This window comes from Sinocyclocheilus grahami, unplaced genomic scaffold (assembly GCF_001515645.1).
Source record: "Sinocyclocheilus grahami isolate Dianchi unplaced genomic scaffold, SAMN03320097.WGS_v1.1 scaffold155.1, whole genome shotgun sequence".
NCBI classification, from domain to species: domain Eukaryota; kingdom Metazoa; phylum Chordata; class Actinopteri; order Cypriniformes; family Cyprinidae; genus Sinocyclocheilus; species Sinocyclocheilus grahami.
In genome coordinates this window covers 179,216-197,296 of record NW_015505334.1, presented here as the reverse complement: position 1 = coordinate 197,296, position 18,081 = coordinate 179,216, and the positions used below count along the sequence as shown (strand labels likewise).

The 18,081-nt window shown below is 37.3% G+C and overlaps 1 pseudogene; it reads left to right on the top strand.

The window, feature by feature from the left end:
* The first annotated feature begins 1,592 nt into the window (after nt 1-1,592).
* On the top strand, nt 1,593-14,272 carry LOC107592595 (peroxisomal sarcosine oxidase-like; annotated as a pseudogene).
* The last annotated feature ends 3,809 nt before the right edge of the window (nt 14,273-18,081 follow it).

Genomic DNA, 18,081 nt, shown 5'->3' with positions numbered 1-18,081 from the left:
ATAGATGAAAACTTTTAGACAAAAAAAATAATACAAAACATTAGGCGTTGTCTTGTCACCACACTGAAAGTCTGGAACTGGCCATATAAGTGGAACGGAGCGACTGTTGAAATCGTTCTGCAGTTACTCCACTGTAGCTCCACTCCAGGTTTTCTGATTCTTCACTAGTGAGAGAAACCCGCTCCGAGCTAAAGCAAACACATTCAAAACAGCTGCATTCAAAATCGCAGAAAAAACAGTAGGCTATGTGATAAAATAAGTATGTCTGAATTTATAAAAGAGTAGATTACATTCATACTACTACACACACTCATATGATATAGAACATACCCGAGTTACGAAGTAATTACTTATTCAAAAAAGTTCCTATGAGTATTCGATTTCGGATGCAACCGCTGACTTTCAAATGGCCACGCCTCACACTACGCAAACTCGCAGTGAACACCGACAAGCAAACAGTTAAATGTCATGATAAAGAATCACTGCAGTGCAGTTACAACAAACATACGTGCCCTCTCCGTTTTGCTGAACTTTCTAGAACTAATGTTGCCGATTAATGAATGATTCGTTCTTTTCTGATTCAAACAACCAGTCTGAATGATCTCGAGTTAACGACACCGACTCCTTGAACCGAGAACAGTTTCGGAATCGAAAATTGAGATTAACCAATATAGGACCACAACGGACTATTCCGCAGGTCCTTAAAAGTCTTACAAAGTCTTTAAGTTTAAATTAAGTTGTTTTTAAAGCCATAAAAATTCTTAAATGGTACAAGAAAATCTTAATTTTCATTTCAAGAGGTCTTAAATTTGGGCACAGAAAGACAAGAATTGCATTATGACTTAATGTGACGATTAAACCTCAAAAAGCTATGATTTCATTAAATAAACACAAGCGCTGCACGTTTCAACGTCAGGTGCTGCCACTTTGTGTATTTCTGCTGTTCCAAAACCGCCACCTGCTGGCAGAGAATGAATGTGCATTTTCAATAAGCCTGTCTGTTGTTTAAATTATTATAATAATTAATACTTTTGACTCATTCATTTTCTTAAAAATGGTTTAAAATGTGGTTTATCATTTTATAAAACCTTTTGTTTTTGCGAAAACCTATAGCCTATCTGAACTGTAAATCATGCTTTTTACTGTCATTTTACAGATTAATTTTACCATAGACATTGCCCTACTGCGCTCATATGGTATTCATTTTGTTTGTGCAGGTCTTAAAAAGTCTTACATTTGAGGTTAAAAATCCTGCAGATACCCTTTAGGTTATGATTGTATGATACTTTAATTAACAAACATACAGAATTGATTTGGTTTAAGTAAAGGCACTTTATTAACACCTGCACTTCAGCCAAGATATGTCAAAGTAAATTAATTTAAGCACTAGGTAAAATAATATTTTGGTTCAAAATTATTTCGTCTAGTCTAGTGCACTGCATCAACAAGAAGTGAAGTGTTCATAAAAAACAAGCCTTCCCATTCACTAAAACGTCTGTGTGTCAGAAGGCGGGTCGTACATTCAGCTGATCGTGGTTACATAATTGAAACCGGAGAACTTTGAACTAGTACGAAAATATAGGTTACTGCAACTTCGTGTTTGTGTGTCAGAAGAATCTTACGAGAGAGAACTGAAGCTGGAAATGTCATCTGAAATGTACAACTGCATCGTCATTGGCGCAGGGGTCCAGGGGTCCTGCACTGCAGCTGGTCAAAAACAAGCAGAAAACTCTGCTGTTGGAGCAGGTAGGTGCAGCATGGTTTCTAAATAATTTTTGTTATGATTCATTCACTTAATTCTAAATGACAGCATAAAACAAATGTTAGTACATTTGTAAAGGCAGAATACTCACCTAAAGCAATAAAGTAAATGTAAGAGATAACATTAATAATTCTTGCATATAACATATGGACTTGACTGTTTTTTTTTATTATTATTATTAAAACAGAGGCAATGCAAGTCCAGTGGGATTATTACAGTGTTCTTTGAATTCTATCTTTCTCCCCAGTTTGTTTTGCCCCACTCCAGAGGGAGCTCTCATGGCCAGACCAGGGTTACACAGAAAACCTATGAGCATTAATGATTTTCTTTTTGATTGCGTAATAATGTCAATCAGGGCAGCATTTATTTGCAATAGAAATTGTATAACAAATGTCTTTACTGTCACTTTTGATCAATTTAATCAATTTTTAATCAGTTTTTAATTCATTTTTTATTTAATAAATTAAATAGTTACATACAGATTTATGTAGATATTGTCCAAAACACCACTTTGCCCAGGGGGCACTTCTAAATAATGCAATATTATGCATATAATTAAGAGATTGAATTAATTAAGGTGAATATCATACCTGACACTCTTACACTGGCTGTTCTGACTCTTAGAGATTTAATTTTCTTTTTACATCCGATGGAATGCCGGCAGCTTGAACCACCAACTGTTATTTTACCCAGAGTGCTGCCAAAAAGGTCAAAATCCATAATAAATATTTGACAGGCAGTGCAATGACAAATTTAGCCTTAGTCACAGTGTTCAGCAAAGGGCAAAATAAATGAGGATTGTGCAATTATGGCTGTTCCTAACAGGGACGGGATTACATATGACCCCTGAGGTAGTTGAGAAACATTAGGTAATTTAAAATCTTTTGATTTGGTCAGCATTAAAATCACAAAGTGCATCTCTGAAACTGAAACACTAATTTACCTCAGCAAGGATCTTGCCCCACCACGATGTGACCTGCTCCTTTGCTATTAGCCACAAGGGCATTGACAAATGTGATATGGAGTCCTTCTTTCAGTGTCCCCAATCAAACACAGTGGGGGATTCAGTCATCAAAATCTCAGATGAATGATATAGACCTGTGAACTCATGCTGCCCTTGCATCATGATGGCTGGCAGATGAAGTAGGCCTTGAAAAACAGTATCCACAGAAAACAGCACGACCATCTATCACACACTGTTGATTTAAAGCCTGTGTTCCCAACCTCTACTCCATAGTGCCATAACTCCTTACATTAAGACACCTGCATCACAAGCAGGCGCAGACGGCGCTGTGCACAATTTATACATGCCTCTAAGCACTTCCACCTAAATCAAGGTGCAGCTGTTTAACATTGACATCTAAGTCATCTTATCTCCTCGCAGGCGCACAGGCCTGTTGGTTATGGGTCCAGAGAACGGAGAGGGTTTCTCACACCTAAAGGCCATGATGCAAAGGCACAAGATTCCCACAGTGTTTCTGGAGAAGCAAGAATTCAGTCAGCACATTCCCAATGTGAATCTCACTGATGGAAACGGAGCGCTGATAGACAACCATGCTGGCGTGCTGTATGTGGACAGAGCCCTTCGAGCTGTGCAGGTCAGCTGATCATATAAACTACTGTGTAGAAGTTTGGGCTCGGTAAGATTTAGTACTTCCAGCAAGGATGCATTAAATTGATCAAAAGTGACATTAAAGACATTTGTGATGTTATAAAACATTTCTATTTCAAAAAATTGCTATTGTTTTGGAACCATTCAAGAATCCTGAAAAAAAAAGTATTACGGTTTCCACAAAAATATTAAGCAGCGCAACTGTTTTCAACATTGATAATAAAGAGAAATATTTCTTGAGCAGCAAATCAGCATATTAGAAAGGTTTCTGAAAGATCATGTGGCACTGAAGACTGAAGTAATGGCTGCTGCACAATATTACTGTTTTCTTTTTGATCAAATAAATTCAGCATGGGTGCAAATAAAAATCTTTTTGAAGTCTGATCCCAGACTTTTGAACAGCAGTGTAAACTGAGACCTTTTCTTGTTTTAGTGAACCATTTTATTAAAATACATGTTTAAAATCATCTCTGAATCTCAGGCTGTTGGAATGTCACACGTCAATCTTATATTTAGCTTGGCAACTCAAAGCTATCAGATGCTCATCTAATTATGTATGCAAAAGGAATACATTTGCAACCGTTCCAAAACCCGCTTTGGACCGATTGTGTCTATCCTCATAAAAGTATCACTGAATTGTATTTTCTCCTCACTGGAGTCAGTAGATCAATTTTAGCTCACCATAGCAGGTCGAAAAAAGGCATACAAATGGAAAAATCACATGACATGAGTTCTTGGTACAATAAAGGGTAGACATTTGTTTGACATGTTAGATTCCCTTTTTTATGATAAATGCTGTTATAATTAATCAAAGTGTATTATTGTTTATTCTCAAATAAGAGTTCTGTGAAATTCAGCGTACAGTGGAAATAAATCTCATACTGTGTGAAACTCCTAAACTTTTCAATGTCAGAAAGGCGTTGAGCAATGTACTTTGTGTACATAACTGTACTTCAGTGTCGCCTTCACCGTGCTTTTTAAAGCTCTCGAAGATAAGATATGGCTGCAAGCTGGCTTGTTAAAGGCTCCTTTCACCCTATCTAGGGAATATGGCCATGCACTTTAATACACAATGCATCTGCCTACAGCAGCTACAGAGTGCAGTGATAAGCTCCCTGTTGGCTCTCACTAAGGAAACTCTTTCATTATCTGTTGCCCGAATCTGACAAGCTTTTTCCAGTTTTAACTGATCCCCACTGACATCTCTCTGTGTCAAACTCAGCCCCTGTTAAATTTTAGCCAGTCTCTCCTCACTGCTCTTATTAGGATTTTCTGTCATAGATGAGGTGTTTTGAAGAAGAAGTTTTGTCTATGCAGTAAAGTTGAGCATGCTGTAGTCAGACTGAAGTGATTTAAAGTCATATGATGCGATTTCAATTTTTCCTTTCTCTTTGGAGTGTTACAATTGGAGTGTTATATTCTTTATAAAAGTTCAGAGTCAGCCACGCCTACCTAAAACGGCTCGTTCTAACACACCCCCACATGCCTACGTCACGATGTGGGAAGATTTGCATAACGCCGCCCAAATGTTCATGCAAAGAAAGAAGGCGTAACTTTTATTCTCACTGTAGTATTGTTGCCGCCGCCACCATGTCGTGAAGGTGCTGTGTGATTCGTTGTGAAAGCGAAACTACTTTGTTTTGCCTTACAAATGAGGACGATAGCGTTTCGTCATGCCTGGAGCTGATCCGTGCTGGTCGCGGAGGAAATACATCAACTTCGTGCTGTGGATCGCCGGATCGGCTTTTACCGTGGACGAAGCGGAGTCCCGCCCGGGGTCATCACATGTGGTTGCCGCAACCCCGCCGGACGCTCCTTCGTCGAATCTGCTTGCGGCGCCGTTCTCAAGCCCACTCCGCTCACTCTAGCCGCAGGCCGTTCCTCACTCTAGCCCCCGGCCTCTGCTCACTCTAGGCCGCCGTGTGTGACACTGTGTTTCGCTGTAAAAGCGAAACTACTTTGTTTGGCCTTCCAAAAGAGGACACGACTAGAAATCAGTGGTTAAGTTGTATTTACAACACTGTTCCAGAACACTTCAACCCAAATATTCAGATGTGTGCAGCACATTTTATGGAGGACTGTTTCCTGATCCTGGGAGAGTATACTACAATGCTGGCTGTTCTGACTCACAGACTGTAAGTACGTTTTTTATATTTAAAGAATTGGCCACTGATGATTCAAATGCGAGTTTTGGGCAGTGTAAAGTAGGTTTCAGACCGATGAGCTTTGTAAAAATCGACGCGTTTCAGAAAGGTGGGGCATAGAGGAGAAACAATAATGAAGAGTATGTGGAAAAAAATGTGTTTTTTGAACCTTAAACCGCATAAACACATTTCATTACACCAAATACACAAAATAATGTTCTTTTTAGCAACATCATATGACCCCTTTAAATCTGTTATTGTTAATGTGTTTTTCAGAGGGTGTTTCAATCCAGTGGGGGTGTGATAAAGGACGGGGAGAAAGTGATTGACATCACGCCTGGTGCGGTGGTCACTGTGACAACGGGCTCTGGAGTGTACGGAGGGGGGGAGTCTAGTGATCACAGCGGGACCCTGGGCCACCACTCTACACACACAGGACTGCCGCTCCTGCTCAAGGTCAAGCATACATCCAACCATCCAGTTCTTTCATTTACTCATCTGTTCATTCATATCCATCCATCTATCCATTCTTCCTTTCTCTCAGTTACTCACCTGATCACATGAATTCTTTCACCTCTCAGGGCTCGACAGTGCAAACATTTCATTCACATATGTGACTAAAAATAGATGTGTGCGGACTCTAAAATGTATTCAGGAGCACGTATGAATAAGAAGAGTAAAAAATCTAAAAAAAAAAAAAGTTTTTTTTTTTAATTTATAGTCATAAATATCTTAAATGTTATAAAAATGTCTCAATTAACATTTCAAGAGGATATATATTTGGGGATGGAAAAAACAGGAATGTGATTATTAAACTTCAAAATACTTTGATTGAATTAAATAATGCTCTACATGTTTTTAAAGTCAAATGCTGCACTGTTTCTTATGATCTACTATTATTGATGAATATTAACAAAGTTTACTTCCATCCATTTGTTATATTTACCCTCTTAATTTCATCCATTCATTCATTCATTCATTCTCTCATGTACTCACTTTTCATCCATCCATTCATAAATTCATTTACTCCCCTTTTTTCTTTCTTCCATCCATCCATCCATCAATCAATCCATAATTTCATTTAATTTATCTTACCTACATAATTTCTTTCTTTCTTGCCTGCTTTCTTTCTTGCTTCCATCAAACCATCCATTTACTTGCCTTATTTTTTTTTTCTTTTAAGGCATTATGGAACAATAATGTCTGGGTTTGGAAAACTGGTTCTGAAAAATGGGAGCATGGGAATATATAAGGCCTACTGACTATCAGCCGTAGCTTGTGAAACAAACACAGCCACATATAGATTGATCTGGATTACACCCCTAGGCAGAATGAAAAGTGAGTTATTTGTGAATGCATAGAAACCACCCTATACTCTCCTCCCAATCCTATAAACAGCTCCCAGAGTCTCCAGTCCACAGAGATCTCTTATGTGTCACACGCCACAAGAGAACTGATGGAAAACGTATTCTGTGTTAGTTAAACGCCGAATTGGACCTAGAATTGGAATTGCATTTTTCAGGATAGCACGGGCTTGAAAGACTGCGCTTGGGTGAGCACAACAATATATGAGCAATGAATTTGTGTGCACTGGTGAATTTTTATGGTCTCTGAAAGAGAAGACAGGCTGGACTATTCTGAGCTTGCGATTCCTTGCTGCTTATTACATTTACTCTGAAGTGAGTTAAGAATATCAATGTTTATATTCATTTTTAATTAACATCCCATGCTTCTATGCTATTTTTGATCTTTAATTTGGATCATTTGCCGTTAGCGCTGATGTATAAGAACCTGATCTTTGGACTAAAAAGACTTTGAAGCTCTCAGTTTCTTTCTGGGCAGGTTGTAAAGATTAGCGTATGCTATTGGAAGGAGAAGATCCCAGGCACCTACAGTGTCGGCCAGCGTTTCCCATGTTTTATAGAGATGGAGCCAGAAGAGGGGGAATACGATATTTATGGCCTCCCGTCCAATGAGTATCCAGGACTAATGAAGGTAAGTGACAGGAGGGATGCTGTTTTTTTTAAGAACAGGGTTGATTGCCATGGCCTAGTGGTTAGCAAACTTTGTGCTGCTCAGGTTCAAGTCTATCTTGCGTCACTCTGGATTGTTATTGTTTACTAAAACTAAATATTAAATATTAAAAATATATTTGTTAATTGAAATAAAGCTAAAATAGAATAAAATGTAAATATTACACGCACAACTTAAACTCAACCAATTAAAATGGACAACTATTGAAGATAAGTACTAAAATTACTAAAACTAAAATAAAAATAAATAAAAGGGAAATATAAATATAAATAACTAATACAAATACCAAAAGCAGTTAACAAAATTTAAAAAAATTAAACAAAAAAAAGCTAAATATAAAAATAAAAGCAAATTCAAAATATGAATAAATACTATAATAAATAGAATCAAATGACCCTGGAGCCTGTCCACACCACATTTCACTAAAAAAGAGTGACAAAAAGGTAAAAAAAATAAAAAATAAAATACAGTTTCAACCACAACTTTAGCCTGCTATTTGTCCAATTTGTAATTTTTTTATTTAAAAGAGCACTTCTCCATGGCAACAACAGACATAGCCATGTCCTAAACCACTATATCAATATGTACCACAGACCATTGCATTAATGCAATTGCCTGCCCACATCTCATAAAAAAAGCCACCAGAGATTGAACACCTTAGTTTTCATTCCATGTTAATTAATCCACAATTCCCCCATGTTGAAATACTGCACACATCTCCACTCAGAGTGCATCAGATGCAAGCGCAAACAGGAGTGATTCTAAAGCTCTCTGAACGGATCTATGGACCTCAATGCTTTTACAAAAGCAGAGAAGCAGCACTCTCCTCTGGTCCGTGTTCTCCTGGTACTAATGGCTCAGTTTCAGTACGAAGGAGAGCCCAGCAGGAGTCTTCAGTCTCATCACACTTAGCAAGGCTGAATGGGAGAGCACAGATGGTTGTGTCATGTTAGATGCATTATGTCTGCTCCAGTCGCTGGAGCCTGGCTTCTGCATGTATATCTGCTGCTCCCCCAAGCATACCGAGTGGTGGATCACAGATCCGTAATGTATCATAGGTCAGATTGTTCTTGTGGATCATAGTGTGCGTGCATGCGTCTGAGCAGGTGTGTTATGGGCAGTGAGACTGAACCGGATGAGCGAGATAAACAGACGGATAGAGGGAACATCGATATTCTGGTGCGTTACGTCACCCGCTGTCTCCCTGGGCTGGTGCCAGTGCCTGCTGTGGTGGAGAGCTGCATGTACATGGTGAGTCGCTTCATTGCTCGTCCTCAGGTGCCATCGCTGATCTGCCACTGTGTGTCCGGACCAAACTTTCATTCTCATGTGAAGAGAAGAAAGATATATGAATGCATGGCTCATATTTACTTCTGACATGTCATTTGATTGAACGGTTGATGGAATTAAACCAAGCCATTTATTTCGGTTCTACTTGGGTTTTAAATTGATTTCTTTTGTTCTAGACACTCAGAATTACAGCGTATCTTAACCAGACACACCTGATACGGTGACAAGCGATTAAAGCTATTTCTTCCATGTAAATCCGCTTGATTTTGATGTCTATTTCCCGTTCACAGTGAAATCTCATCTCTCTGAAGTATGTTACAGTGAATATAAAAAAAGCCAGAGTCTAAAAAAAAATATCAGGGGATTTTAAATATATATAAACAAACTATTGGGACATATATTGTACTGTTTTTAATTAATTAAAATGTTATTTCAATTTAAAAACATTAAATGATTTACTGTAATAAAATGAAAAAAAAAAAAAGAAAAGAAAAAGAAAATCATTTCTTGACTCACCCTGGTTCCTGATGTAGAAATGGTAATCAGATGAAAATCTCTACAATGATGTCTTTAAAAAAATAAAATAAAAAAAAATCCATATTCAGTCATCTGGAAAGGAAAGGTCATGGAAATTCAGAAATGGTCAGAAAAAGTGGGAACCCTGATGTTCTGATTGGCTGTGATTGTGTCGCATCACGCTGCGGTTTCACATTCAGTGGGGACAGACAAATTGCTTGTCGTGGGAAACTTGTCGCATCACATCTGGTTGGGGTGCGGTTTTAGCCTCTCATTTAATCCATCAGTACATAAAAAACTCATTTCTTTCAGAGCAGGTTTTCAGTTGTTCTGTAAACTTCTGCATGACCAAACAAAGTTTCCATCCAGATGGCTGCAATGAAAAAATAATACAAACAGCTTACAAATGCAATGTACAGTCACATCAGTCGTAAAAAAGGAGAGCGATGATGCAACACAACCTAAATCCTTTAAAAAACTGCCATGTCAGGAGACCCACAGACCGCCGGTGAGCACGCAGAGATAAAGTTCAGCATTAAAGCAAGAAACTGAGTGGAATCATATAAAACGGTTATCTAGCATGATGCACAGAGCTGTCTGCTTCGATACGATCTACAGAACAACTTCAGTGTCAGCCAACCACAGTATTGATTATTTTCATACTTCAAAGGAAAAATATCAGGTGGCTCAAAATGAATTAAAAGAATAATTTCTGTTGAATAGGTCTGTGTTAATAGTAGTCAGAAATGACATATGTTTAGGGTGAAGTGAAAATCTTTAGAAGCGAAATGATCACGTTTGAGGTCAGTAGGATTTTTTTATGTTTTTGAAAGAAGTCTCTTATGCTCAAAAAGGCTACATTTATTTGATCAAAAATACAGTAAAACACTAATGTTGTGAAATATTATTACAATTTCAAATAAATTTTTTTCGATTTAAATATATTTTAAAATTTAAAGTCTTCAGTGTCACACGATCTTTCAGAAATCATTACTAATATGATGATTTGCTGCTCAAGAAACATTTCTTATTATGATCAATGTTGAAAACAGTTGTGCGGCTTAATAGTTTTGTGGAAACTGATTAGATTTTTTAGGATTCTTTGATTTCTAGAAAGTTCAAAAGAACAGCATTTACGGTATTTTAAAGGGAAATCTTTTGTAACATTATAAATGTTTTTACTGTTACTTTTGATCAATTTAATGCATTCTTCCTGATTAAAATAATTAATGTCTTAAAAAGAAAATAAATCTTACTGAGCCCAAACGTTTGAATGGTAGCATACACCCCAACAAGACATTAAATTAAATGTTTGTCATTCCTAAATCACTTAGTCAATTTGTTCATTAGCAATTTCAGGCATGTAGTGGCTTATCTCTTAAGCACCATTTTATATTTAAGTTCAGTTCAAACAGCTCTCATAATTCATGCCGTGTGCATGTTCAGAATACAAAAAGGTCAAATATTTGCAGAAATAATTACAATCCAGTCTTGATGTTTAACATTCCCCTGCTTGGTTGTTTGTAGGTCACGCCAGACCGTAACTTCGTCCTTGATTCCCACTCAACCTACGGCAACACCATCATCGGTGCTGGATTCTCAGGTCAGTACGAGCACTAATGAACTCTGTACACTCCCGTCCCTGTTAAACACAGTCACACACGCTCACATCGACTTGAAGAGGTATCCTTACTTTTTAATGAGGGAATGGAACAGGGCGCTAGTGAAGGGCAGGAAGCGTAACCCCCAGTGCGGGCGCCTTTTATCGTCTAATTAAAGGCAGTTGCTGGCTCCCCGGGTCCTACGTGCTCCCAAACCCACCTCTCAGGGGGCCAAAGGGCTCACCTTGCATTTGTTCCATCTGTTGCCATCCCCTCCTCCTTAGACTAATTATGGGGCTAATTAAATTCCACTGGTAATCACTTCAGAGATGCGCTGGTTAGCAGCATGGGGCGCAGAGAGTGGCGTTTGGTAGGAAGGGGTTAGAAAAATACAGTACAGCTGAGTGGTATTGTCGCAGCACTGTGTAACTATTCATCTTGTAACGCATTGTCCCGGTTAAAGGAGCTCTGGAGGTGTCGCAGGAAGCATTGTGTGGCTGCCTCACTTACATCCCAGTGCTCTGGCACATCACGCACTAATGATTTATGACATATATTCTTCTGCCTTAATAACGCATTACAACTCTGATACGAGCAAAGGAATGCTCCCTATTAACCTCTCCCTGCCTCTTCTCGTTTTATTGTCTGCCATAATGACAGCGTTTCGCCTTCCCACTGCTCTCCTGCCCTCGGCGCAGCTGTTGTATTGGTGGCTTGGGAAAAACTAAGTGCGAATTGGAGCCGTTTCAGGGGCAAACACGCAGACCGTAGCGCTTTGGTGGGAAGTTGCCCCTCTTTCCACCCGGAATTTGTCTCAAGCCAAGCTCTGAGCTCAAGGCCCTCCGGTTGCCATGGATACCCAGTCACATCAGTGGGGTTTAAGGAAGAACAGAAGACCCTCAGCACGCGCACGTCTGCCGGTCAAAGCCGTATCCACTCACAGCCCAGCCTTGCAGACTTCAAATGGCCACCCAATCCGCAAAGGCAAGAGCTGAGAGCGTCGGAGAAGAATGCAGTGCATTTTAAACATCTTACCCAGCTTCATCTGTGTCTTAAAGGGATCGTTCACCCGAAAATGAAAATTCTGTCATCATTTACTCAAATGTATGACTTGCTTTTTTTCCGTGGAGCACAAAAGGTTGTGCAGGTTGTTCTTTTCCATTTAGTTACTATACAATAAATGGGGACTAAAGCTGTCAGTGATTCAAAAACGACAGAAAAGTATCATAAAAGCAGTCTGTATGACTAGTTTTTCTCATCCGAGTCTGCTGAAGTCTAACAATAGCATTGTGTGAGGAACAGACCAAATTTAAATCGTTATTCACTCATAACCTTCTCCTCCAGTGGACTGATAATCATTTTGACTAGACCATTATGTTGAGGAGTTGAATTTGAGAATCAGGTCAGTTTTGGGAACCCAATCAGCTTATTCATTAAAGAGAAAATCACTTAAAAGAGCAATTTGTTCATGAATCAGATACTACTATATCTCATGAAACTGCAAATGAGAGTTTGGATGGATATTAAGGTTTTCAGTGAATATAACAACTTAAATTTCAGTCTGTTTCTCTCACAAAACTGTCATATGGCATCAAAAGACCGGAAGCCTAGTGCATTTCTCATATGGACCACTTTCATGATACTTTTCATGATGGTGTTTTTACATGCTTTTCGAAGCAGAAGTCTCTGTTCATTGTAATTGCATGTAAAATATGGACAAGTACACTACCTTTCAAAATGTTGGGGTCAATAAGATTTAATACGTTGATTCAGCAGTGACTCATTAAATTGATCAAAAGTGACAGTTAAAGACATATATAATTTTACAAATTATAATAAATAGTAAAATATAGTTCTTTTTAAACTGTCTATTCATTGCAGAATCTTGAAAAAAAAGAGTATCACGGTTTCCACAATAATATTAAGCAGCACAACTGTTTTCAACATTTATAATGAGAAGAAATGTTTTTTTGAGCAGCAAATCAGTATATTAGAATGATTTCCAAAGGATCATGTGACACCGAAGACTAGAGTAATGATGCTGCAAATTCAGTTAGCCATCACAGGAATAAATTACATTTTAAAATATATTCAAACAGAAAGCAGCTATGTCATAACATTTCACAATATTACTATTTTTATTGTATTTTTGATCAAATAAATGCAGTCTTGTTGAGCATAAGAGACTTCTTTCAAAAACATTTTAAAAAATCTTACTGACCCCAAACTTTTAAATGGTAGTGTACATTATTCCAAATTTCTCCTTTTGTGCTCCAATGAAATAATGAAAGATATGTATGGAATTAAATGTAGGTGAGTAATAATGACTGTATTTTCATTCTAAGCTACATGATCTCTTTAACACACCTGAGAAAACATACATGTACACAACCATGCTCTAATGAATCCTCTGACAGTCCACTCTCTTCAATAAGGGAGACAAATTTTCTTAATTTAGCATTTTGCCAAAACCCACCCAATAGATAAATGTCCTGTGACAGCGGGTGTGATGGTGCCAGCATGATTTGAGGGTCTTTTTTCTCTCTCCATGCTCTCTCATGCAAAGGCTTTCTGAGTCAGACAGTGGACGACAGATAATGGCTATTTATAGAAGGCCGTTTTAGATTCCAATGAGGTGCGCTTCTTTTACACCAGTGGATTGAAGGAATGTAAACTCCATCCTACGATGATTCACCTCTCAGCAAATGTGATTTGTTTTTTTCTCATTTTTTCTCCGCAGGCCACGGTTTCAAGTTTGGCCCTATCATAGGGAAATTGCTCTCTCAGTTGGCCATGGGGCAGGTTCCCTCATATGACCTCTCACCTTTCCGTATTCAACATTTCCAGTCATGCCAGATCGTCACTTTGAATCCAAGAGCCTACAATTACATACATTTAATATAATATAACACTGTTAATGTCAGTGTTAATATTCTTTCCCACTGAACCCTTCATCTAAATCTCACCATTTCTCAGTGTGTTGTTGCTGTGAACTTGTGCCGTTGAGATGATGTTCTTTCAGGCTGCCTTTTCTTACAAGGCTAAGAAGTTGACTTCCACTACCTTACTGCACAATAATAACATGTGAAATGATAAAAATACCATAGGCTTTATGTAGCCATGGAGATTATATATGTGCTGATTATGTTTCTAGGTAACAGCCTTTTTTATTGGTTTATGTAAACTCTGGGTGAGCCTAACTGCTTTTATTGTTGTTTTTAAATCTTGATTTTTTTTTCTTTGCATAGCATTTTCTAAAAGAGAAACATAGGGGCGTTTGGTTTTTTTCTAACCATTATTGATGATTTGATGTTTGTATAGGAATTAAAGCCATATTCATTTATGTACATTTTAATTAAAAAGTAATTTATTACTCTTTTTTTTTAATTCTCAGGCTTATTATAGTTCACTAAAACTAAATCCATAAATAAATAAAAATTACTGAACGTTAAATGAAAATGTAATTTTTATTACTACTGCTAGTTGCATAGGCAACATTTCTCATTTTCATTTAGTTTAGCTTGATGTACTAAAATAACTAATACTGAAATAAAATTAATAAAAATACATATTTCTTTAAAAAAAAGAAAAGAAAAACTAATAAAAAAAATGTCAAAAACAGACAACAAAATTAGAACTTTAAAATTACAGAGAAGATTTTAAATATAAAAACAAAAAAATTGATAACTTGGAAAATTGCACATTTAAAATTACAATAAAAATGGAAAATATAAAAAACTATAACTATTATAAAAAACCTATAACTTAGAAAATTACAACTGTAAAATTACAATTAAATTATATATGATAATATGAAAATATATGAATAAAACCATTTATTTAAAAAAAACTACAATAGTATCTCAATGCTACTAAAATAGCAGGATCAACTAAACATGACACATGAGACATTTCTTGCATCTGCTTCAAATGCACTTCACCAAGCTGTTTTTGAATGCAAAAATACACCATCCTACGCATAAAAGTGACAAAATGTGATTAAATGTAACGTGATTAATAACCATTTTAAATGTCTGTCTTCACCATTAACGTTTATATGAAAAGCCTGCTGAGATTTCTGTACCGTTCAGGAGAATGATGACAGATCAATAATCTCCGATGCTGATCACCAGAGTACAGCCCACCATGTTTCAGCATCTGCTGCACTGACAAGGGAGCCATTAGCCTCCCGCGATGGGCTTCTAACAGTATCGTCTGATATTGTCTGATTGTGAACGCATTCATCTGTGGCCAACGGCATTAAAATTAAAGTGCACACTTGTCAGTTTTTATGATTTTACGCATTACTCCTCCTCGACGCCTTGGAGAGAGCAGTCTGGCGGCAAACAGAGCGTATTGTTAAAAAGACATCAGCAGTCGAGCCATTTATCTTGGAGAAGTCAGCGTCATTTGTTGACTTGCTGCCTGGACCCATTTTCTCCTGTAAACATGTTAATCACTAATCAGGCAGCCTTTTACTCTAGACGTCCACCGGCACCATCAGGGGGAATGAGGAAATTATACAATGTGACAGCGGGTTACTGGGGGCCTATTCATCCTTCTGGCTAGAAGGTAGCATGCATCGATAGTATTAGTGTATCGATGGCCGTATTAAAATGCCATCAAACATGCAGGAGCTAATGTTTGCCACCTCTGATGAGAGCTAACCTGATGCCATGAGAGCGATTGTGAAGGCAAAGGCTTCATTGCATTGAGATTTAATAAATGCAGCTCCAGGTCTCTTTACTGGCTCACTTATGCGTGGAAGGGTCATTTCCGTGTCTTCGATCTAAAGGAGAGCTTTTTTTTCCTAGAAAAGTCAAAATAGCTCTTCGGTGCAAATGATAGAGGAGCTTTATAATGATCGGGGGAGAGAGACTCAGGCCGCTCACTGGGAAATGTGCTCTCTGAAACAATGCAGGTGCTGGATACCTAAAGGAAGGGCAAAAAGCCTCTGTGCACAAAAGAATCCACAGAAAATCCGTGAGGCTCTGATATACAGTAGAAACACTTCTGTACACTCGTTCATCTCTGTCCTTTCATAACAGATAATTCAGCAAAATCCTCCACTTGTGGTTTTGTTGTTGTGGAGAGCTGAATTTAACTGCACTTAACTCTGGCCTCGCTGTTTGTTAAAGTGACCATGAAGTGGCTTTATCATAAAAATATGTATATCTTAAAAAAAAGCCATTTAAGTCTCCATTGCATGATGTTGCTTCAAGGGTGACGCAACAAAACCATTTTCTTCACACATATGAAAGCAATAAAATGGTTAATAATAAAGAGATGTCTTTAGACATTTAAATGCAGACTCAAAACTCATCTGTTTAGCTGTGCATTTATTGAATGAGCACTGTGTGATGTCCGAACTGATTGCACTATATTTTATGTATAATCGTTTTCTTAAATTCATTTTAAACCTCTTAAATCAATTTTTTTTAAATTATTTTCAAATTCCTTGGTTTATTGGTGTTATTTTTTTTTTCTTTTCTTTTATGTAAAGCACTTTGAATTACCATTGTGTATGAAATGTGCTATACAAATAAACTTGCCTTGCCTTGCCTTGCCTTGCCTTAGAGTCACGCAACATTCAAAAGCGTGGGTTGGCAAGAATCAAAAAATGTTTTTGAAAGACGTCTCTTTTGCTCACTGAGGCTACATTTATTTGATTTTTATGTATTTATATGAAATATATTTACAATTGAAAATAACTATTTAAAGCTGCAGGCCATCACTTTTTTTGGTTAAAAATTATCCGAAATCAATATTTGAGCAAGTACACAACCTATCGCCATAAGTACATAAGAAACTATCGCCTTAATTTAGCCCGATTCACAATGGTCAGCTTATAATAATGTTTTATAATTTGAGTGGTACGGGTAGGTTTTGGCGGGAAATTCGAGCATGGCACTGCGTCATTACGTCACGTCTGTAAACAAAGAAGTTGTCCCGGCTACTAAACTATCGCATGTGAGGATCCTGCAGGTGGCCGATCGTTTATAGCATTTTCTCACGGCAGCTGGAATAATTAAATGTATAATTTTGATGGCGTATTTTAATCCAGAAAGCATTATGCGTTTATGAAACACATGTGAATGAAATTAAATTATATTCCAGTTTTAAATGTGCTTCTGATTACAGATAGCCTGGGATTGCACAAGATTTGTATTTTAAAGACAACCAGTTTGAAGGGAGCATAATTTGCTTTTTGGGTTAAAAGAATTTCTTAAGATGAAATTCGAGTGGTATGACAATTAGAGATTACTGTACAGTGTACAGAAGTTGAAATCTACTCGCTTATACACACTATAGCCTACTCATAGTCACGCAATGCTGATGTTGTTAACATTAAGAATTTGAGAATAAAGTATAACAATAATAATAATTTGCACGGTTTGATGTGATATGAACTAATCGATCGTTAGATTAAATCACCATTGGTAACTTATTGTAATGCTTACACCATTGGGATTTATTGTAATGCTTTTTTCCTCAGTTGGTCAGAACAAACGTGACAGACTTGTTACTTACTTGTTCAGAATGACAATATCCGGTGAAAATGCTTATTTTAAATTATATATTCCAAGACATAGGCTAGAATCTGTGAGTGCAAAGTACAATATCCACACCGGTGCGGTGACTGACTGCCACACATACTCCTCAAAACATTAGATTCATCCGCACTGGAGCCGTGCCGCCACACAACCCACACAAGGAAGATAATTCTGCACACAGCTGCGATTGCAGGTTTTCAAACAGAGATGGCGACAAAGAGGCAAAACTTATGGACTGCAGCTTTAATATATAATATATTTTAAAATTTAATTTATTACTGTGATGCAAAGCTGAATTTTCTGTGTCATTACTCCAGTCTTCAGTGTCTCATGATTTGAAATCTGAAATCATTCTAATATGCTGATTTGGTGTTCAAGAAACATTTCTTATTATCATCAATGTTCAAAATAGCTCTGCTTTCCTAATATTTTTTGTGGCAACCATGATAGATTTTTTGTACACTTTGATGAATAGAAAGTTCAAAAGAATATTTATTTGAAATTGAATTTCATCGTAACAATGTGTTTACTGCAACTTTTGATCAATTTATTGAATCCTTGCTGAATT